Source organism: Mesoplodon mirus, assembly GCF_964341445.2.
Source record: "Mesoplodon mirus genome assembly, chromosome: 2".
In the NCBI taxonomy this organism is placed as follows: Eukaryota; Metazoa; Chordata; class Mammalia; order Artiodactyla; family Ziphiidae; genus Mesoplodon; species Mesoplodon mirus.
In genome coordinates, this window is record NC_138977.1 from 147,655,947 (window position 1) to 147,663,787 (window position 7,841).

The 7,841-nt window shown below is 36.5% G+C and overlaps 1 long non-coding RNA gene across 1 annotated transcript in view; it reads right to left on the reverse strand.

Moving 5' to 3' along the window:
* The window catches only part of LOC309798621, a 48,272-nt gene extending 41,777 nt beyond the window's left edge, over window positions 1–6,495 (reverse strand). The window contains exon 1 of the long non-coding RNA XR_014293217.1: window positions 6,414–6,495. This is a non-coding gene — a long non-coding RNA (uncharacterized lncRNA). The remainder of the gene's footprint in view (window positions 1–6,413) is intronic.
* Between the last annotated feature and the right edge of the window lie 1,346 nt (window positions 6,496–7,841).

Consider the following 7,841-nt stretch of genomic DNA (forward strand, 5'->3'; position numbering starts at 1 on the left):
GCATGCTTTCTGAATAGCAATCTTTCCAAACAGGAGCCTAAGAAATTTAATCTCATTCAACTGCTTGGATTATTTTGTGGATTGATATATTCCTAGATAATAAAGAAAATGACCACTTGGTTGAGAACACCACTGACAATGGATATGATTTTATCCTACTATGCAACACTAATTAATAAAATGAATCAAGGGGCTTCCCTGGTGGCGCAGTGGTTGAGAGTCCGCCTGCCGATGAAGGGGACAGGGTTTGTGCCCTGGTCCAGGAAGATCCCACATGCTGCAGAGCAGCTGGGCCCGTGAGCCATGGCCGCTAAGCCTGCGCGTCTGGAGCCTGTGCTCCGCAATGGGAGAGGCCACAACAGTGAGAGGCCTGCGTACCGGAAAAAATAAATAAATAAAATAAAATAAAATAAAATAAAATGAATCAAATAACAAACGTAACAACATGTAAGAATCTCAAAACTTTAGGCTAAGTTAAATAAGCAATGAAAGGCCATGTTATTTTTAATTACCTTTATATGAAAGGCTAGGAAACAAAATTTCTGTAGTAACAGAAAGGTTATGGTTCTGGATCCATTTGTTAAAAGAAGGGAACAACTGAAAATAGGCATGAGGAGTCTTTTAAAGGTGATGATATTGTTCTACATTTTATTATGGCAGTGTTCACAGGACTATATCATGACCAAAATTCATCAAAAGTTACCCTTTAAACTGATGAATTTCCTAATTCAAGTTATATCTCAACAAATCTGGAAAACAGTATTATTCTTCTACAACGTGATTTTTCACAGTAAAAAAAAAAAAAAAAAAAGTCCATCACCAAGATCCAGATTAGCTTAAACAAGTCCCTGTACTCTCACAACTACTAAATTACCAGATATTTCAGAAATTGTCATAAATGTCATTTTCTGAGGAAAGCATTCCATAAATAGCTTCCTAACTAAGCTTTAGCCATTTGTGATTATTTAATAACACCTTTCCTTTTATTTAATGCCAGTTTACTATGACTTTAAAAATTATATTTACAGGGCTTCCCTGGTGGCACAACGGTTGAGAGTCCGCCTGCCGATGCAGGGGACACGGGTCCGTGCCCCTGTCCGGGAAGATCTCACATGCTTCGGAGCAGCTGGGCCCGTGAGCCATGGCCACTGAGCCTGCACATCCGGAGCCTGTGCTCCGCAATGGGAGAGGCCACAACAGTGAGAGGCCCGCATACCGCAAAAAACAAACAAACAAACAAAATATATATATATATTTACATTTTATGTTTATTTTTGGGTTTAATGTCTATTAATTGTTAAGCTCATGAGAACAGGGCCCATACATTTAAAATTTTATCTTTACATGTCTAGCATTTTTCCTGAATTCTTGGTTATTCAAGCAATAATTAAAACTCAAACCTAAAGAAAGCACCTCCTGGCTTCTCTTTCCATATAGTCTCTGTTTATTGCAGAGGCTTTTCACGTTAAAAGTAAGCCTTTATACTGGGGAAATTTCTTCAAGACTACTACATTGAAGGTAGAATATTTTGAGATAAGGTGACAGTAAGGATCCGATGGCCTCCAAATCTTGACTATAGAGGGGTCACCACAGAAACTTGTAAAAATATTCCAGTATTGAGTAGATTATGAGTCAAGCTCAGATAAACTATTCTATTTTTTTCTCCCCAAACAGTTCTATTTCCCCAAAAAGAGGATTTCAATTACACTGTTGCCAAACAATATATCTCACCCCTGTGAGCAGAGATCAGGCCAAAACCTTAAACTGAGAACTGGTCTTTCTTTCACTTAACTCACTTACTTATTTTATGGATGCTTTTCAGGACCAATCTCCTTTGTGGTTCCCATGCTTTTTCCACTGTTTGTGGTCTAGAGAAGTCCTACCAACTATGGAGTGAATAACTCTGTGGCACCTCTTTACTCAGAAAGGGGAAATATGACCTAAGTCATCTTCATATTTAGTGAGTTAAGAGCAAATTGAAGGATAGATTTGGAGCCACAGAGGAAAACGATTTGGATGGAAGATCTAAGTGTAGTTGAAATGAAGAAAAAAAAGTTCAATAGCAGTAGACATGAGGTGACTCTTTTCCTTCTCTCTCCCAAATCTAGAGTCATAATCTGAAAATCAAGGAGATGCGATCAATGTTGAACCTGGAGAGAGGAGGAGAGGGATTGGAGTGCAAGCTTACACTACTCTGTCTACGGTGAAGGAAGAAACAAAACAAATGTCCAGTTCAGTTCACCAAGACAGAGGACTGGATATTTACTGTGGAGAGAAACATCCAAAGGAAAAAAGTACCTAGATTATCCTTTAATATTTAATGCCAATAATCATACCAAGAGATATTACTAACACCATTTGATATTTTTGAGCACTGTACTGGGAAATTTCAATAAACTACTAGATCTAATGCTCAAAACAACTCTACCTGTAGGTTTAGGTAGAAGTAATGCCACATCTACTGCCATTCAGCATATTAAAGCCAGCAACAGAATTCTCCCATATTTATCTGACTACAAAGTTTGTACAGTTTCCTCCACACAACTTCCTTTGGGTATCAACTATATCTCAATAACTAACCACAACTTTAGTGTCTAGACATCAACTCAAGGCATAGCAGCCTGTGATGAACACAAATGTCATCTTTCTATAGTAAATGAACCTGCACCTGGCAGTTTGTCAGTCTGGGAGGGTTGGGGTGGAATCTGCAAACATTGTACTGGCAGAACAGGTCTGATGTCTTTGAGCTATCAGAGAAATGCTTCATAGCACCTTGCATGGCTCTGTCTGTAGAGTGAGTATTGAATGAATAAGTAATTTAAGCAAGGAATCATTAAAGAGAGCAATGAAGCAGTAACAAAACAACCAGGAATTATAACCTTGAATGAATGAACATATATTGTAACTTTTTTAAACAATCAATCAAAAGCAACAACATTCGATTTTTCAGGATTGCCTTTGCTGGGAAGAGTAAACAGTTTTAATTTTTCTGAAACAACATTATAAGGAAAAATTCTATTAATGTTATCAATCAGCAGATGGTATATAAAATAAATCCAGAAATAAATCATTATAACTGAGATTTTCCTAGCAACCTCTGCAGATGTTTAAACAGAATAAATGTGGCCACCTGTGACTGTTTATATACAAAGACCATTTCAATAACTACATATAAAAAAAAAACCAGGATTTTCATCAGCCCTACCAGGTGCCCAAGTGCATGAGATTCATTTTACTCCCAGGAATTTTTTTTGAGAAAAGAACCTGATGAAAGAGATCATGAAGAAGCTGCTTATGACTCATCATTCAAAATACACAGATGAACTAGTGCAGAAAAGAATTTTCAAAATGCCAGAGGCCATATTGACATGTTGTTGCTAAGTGGCTTATGGATGAAATGCTGAGTTGTAGACAAGCATGACCAGATGTTGGCATCCTCACGACACCTCCTGCAGTGAAACTTGTAGTAGTGGTGACCAAATCCCAGTGTAGGAATTTTCATTTGTATAAAAATTGTAGTGAAAGAGGGAGCAGTAAATCATGATAATGTCTAATTTTAATCAAGTATTCTAATTTAAATATTCTAATTGAACGATTTTTATCCCTATCTGTACATTAAAGCCATATTAAAATCACTTAGGGGGTCTGTAAAAACTCTCAGAAATGAAAATAGTCTAATTCTATGATTCTCATCACTGTCTGTACATTAAAATGATATTAAAGCCACTTAGTGGAGCTTTAAAAACTGTCAGAAATTAGATTTCCTAAATAAATCATATATCTGAGGATGGGGTTAAATACCACTCACAGATATTCCCCCCAAATATGTAGCCAGAGTTGAGAAATTACTGATGTATAAAACACACACACACACACACACACACACACACACACAATGTAGGAGTTTTTTGAGAATAATTTAAAACCTAAAATATTAGCTATGAATAATTTAAAGGAAACAGATTAAAATGCAAATTGGATACATAATTAGAATGGGAGAATTTCAAGAAAGCTTTTAATAAAAAGAAAACTAACATTCACTGCAAAAGGAAAATGTTTTATCTTCTATTGTAGACACAGATTAATGGAAAAAGGATTACAGAAAGGGAAAAAACACATAAACAGAAACTATAAGATGGGTTGTAAAATCCTAAGAATAAACTGGAAGCTCAAATATTTGTTGATGTTATCCATATTTCTGCTCCATACCAGCCTAAGATTTTTTTATAAAGTGACAATGTTTTTAAAGTTATTGACTCATGCTCTCCTGTAAGATCTAAAGCTCCACTTCAATGTCATCCTCGTGTCCTTCCCCACCTCTTTTTCTCCCACCTCACCACCAACTGTTACTAGGTATGAGCAGCGATGTAATCCACGCAGTTTTCAAATTGCAGCTGTCATTAGCTCCCTGTTCCACGTTAACTCTCTATAATAGGAAGATGAAGCAACTCATGTTAATGAGTGTGATGTCAAATTCTGCCATCTTCCATGGCTGTGCTTCAGTTCTACCCAGAAATCAAACTGTAAAGGACAATTGCGTTTATTCAGTCTGCAAAGCAAACTACACATTCAAGCTAAATACCGTGCTAAATTGTTATGATTCTCAAGTAAGACCACTGTACTCTGCCATTCGTCCACATGTGGCACATAACACAGCTTCTGCATAATAGCACCTGAACTCTGTATGCCAAGCCACAAAGCTCTTATGGCCAGACTCCAGCTGCTGCCTGCTGCTGTGAGTACCCACCACTACGAACAGAGTGAAAAGGAACACCAACATACACTACAGAATCATCCAAAGCCCCCAGTCCCTGGCTGACCACCGCGAGTCATGAATGCTCACCAGCCTCCAGGTGACCACAGTACTACATTCATCGGGCTTCACATCTGATTTACTTCAGCGCCATTTCCCCTCGCCGAGAATTTTCTCCCTTGCATTCTCCTATTTATGGTGCTCTGTGTCCTCTTCCTACCCTAACATAATGCTTCTCTTTTCTAACACAAACCTGTGCCCTTTAAAACTCCTGCTCCATTAACTTACAACACCCTCTTTTTCATGTCCAGAATTTTGTCTTTCCAAAGTTCCATTCGCAAGACAACGGAGTCCTCTATCATTTTTATGTCCAAGTTTCTCTTTCTCTTGACCCCTTTTCCTGTTCAGCTAAGCTATATCATCCTTGTTTCCAGCATAGTCTCTTTTTTGTCCGATAATTCTGGGATGCAGGTATAAATTTACCACATAGATGATACTTGAAGATAAGGGACTAGTTGAGATCTCCCAGAGAAAGGGGAAGATGCAAAGAGAAGAGAGAATGTGTGCACCTTGGTTACCATCTGCAGTTATTTCTATTTCATTCAATCTTTTACATATATATATATATATATATATATATATTTCAGTTTTGTACTGTGCTAGACATTTTACATTTACAATCTCATTTATTATTCAACAACATCTACCTCTGTATGATGGGTTTACTAAACACATTAAATAAATATGCACATTCAGATATGGGAAATAAATGGCCCTGAGACACAAAACTATTAACATGAAAAGAAAAATTGTTTCTCTGTGGCTTCAAAAATTCATGTTTTTCCCACTATGCTCATTGTGAAAGACAGATTTTGAACTAGTGTGCATATTTTTACTTTCCCACTTGAGGTACATTAAGAACAAAAGAAGTCTACCCACTGAAAGAAGAAAGCAGAATCAACTCCCCATTTCTTTCTTCCCTCTTTCTCGCTACAGGGAATTTTCTTTCACATAGTAGCCATTCTCTCCCAGGAAAGTCATGATTTTGGACTCCTGGACTTTGACTTTACTGCCACTGATTCCTACTAATCAAATCAGAGGGGATTGGTGATCTCAGTAAAAACACTGAAATAGGAAGGATGTGCCAACCAAACAGCTATAACCTATGACAAGGGCTAAGACCTTTAACTGTGGTCCCACTTACCAGCTCATGTGATCAGGGATGGGCAAACTCTTGGTGGTTCTAACCCCAAGATATTGGATCTGATTTCCCATTGGTAACTCTACTATTAAGACCAATTTAGAACAATTGTTAACTTAATAAAATTGAATTAAATGGTTTATTTAGTGAGACAAAGCCTAATACATAGACATAAATTAATTTTATGGCCAAGTCTCATGAACAGTAAAAAAAAAAAAATCTGGTCTCTTATGTATCTTATTCCAAGATATACTCACTTCTTTAAAAATATTAAATATTATTCCAATTATCCAATGCTTTATAGTATATTACTATAAAACTTACTGACACAAAACAGCCATTGATTCTGTGGTCAGGATTTCAGACAGGGCACAGCAGTGATAGCTTGTCTCTGTTCCACAGTGTTGGTGAAATCCCAGAGACTGGGGCCTGGAATCTTTTGAAGAGTAATTTACTCACAAATCTGGTGATTGATACTGGCTGTCATCTAAGGGTCTCAGTTCCTTTCCACTGTGCCTGTCCACATAGTCTCTCCAGATGGGCTGGTGCAGGGTTCCCCACATCACAGCAACTGGGTTCTACAGTCATGTAGCCTGACAGAGAGATAGCCAGACAGAACCTGTTAACATTTTTAAGACCTAGCATTAAAATTACACAGAATTTGCTTCCACTATATCCTATGGAGTCAAGCAGACCCCATCCCAACACAGATTCTACAGGAGGGAATACAGATCCCACCTCCTGGGTGGAAGAGTGTCAGTCACTCTGTAAGAACAGCATAAGAGAAAGGATATGTGGCCATCTCTGAAAAATGCAATCTACTACAAATATGGACATGAAAAATGCAATCTACTACAAATATGGACATGAATTTACCATTCACCAGCGAGAAGGAGGAAATTCTTCATGTCCTTGTTCTCATTTCTTCATCCTCTGTTGTTAGGTATTCACAAACAATTAATTTAAAAATTTCCTATACACTAAACCATGTCTCTATAAGGAATATGTAGGTATTTATAAGACTTAATGATAAAATGTTCATATTTTAGGAATAAATAGCTAATTTCAAGAAATTTCAGCTTTCATTGATATGAAAATGATGGTATTGAACAAACCTGTAAGCAATCTTGTTGTGAGATGTACTATCATATCTATGTAGGGATCACAAATGCATTTGGAAGAAAAGTAAGATAGCATTTTTAAAAGATCTAAATCACAATAAATGTAGGAAAAAGAAACTATCAAATAAATTCCCAGTGACAAATGTCTCATATAGCATCATAGTTGTGACATAATGGTACACGTTATTTTCTATATATTAGAGTTTACTTATAAAGACACCTTTAAGAAAATATGACAGCGCTATAGAAAATATCTGGAAAAAAGAAATTACAGACAAACTAGATAGTGTGCACCAACCCTTACAGTTTTATTAATGCTATTTTTCCAGGTAAATTAATTCTAAGTAATTTTACATCATTACTAATCTCTCTACATTATTACAGTTCTCATGATTTGATTTGGCTAACATAATTCCCAAAGGGAACTATACTGGAATACATATTTCTTGCAATTATGAGACCATGAATGGTCAAAACTTACTTTAAGAAAAATAACATGCAAAAACTGCCACCTTTGATTAGAATTATTGGTGATATATTTAATTCAATACACTGCCTTTTCCTAAGATGATTCTACTTAAAGTGTTTTGGACTTACCTAAAAATTTCTAAAATAGAAAAAGCTCAACATAAAAAGGAGGTGGATTTTTTTGTTGTTGTTGTTTGGTTTTTGGTTTGCTTGTTTTTTAAACCTACCAGTACCTTTATTCTCATGTATAGCCATCACTGTGGAAGGTAAAAGCCTAGGAGAAAATCTATTAGAATTA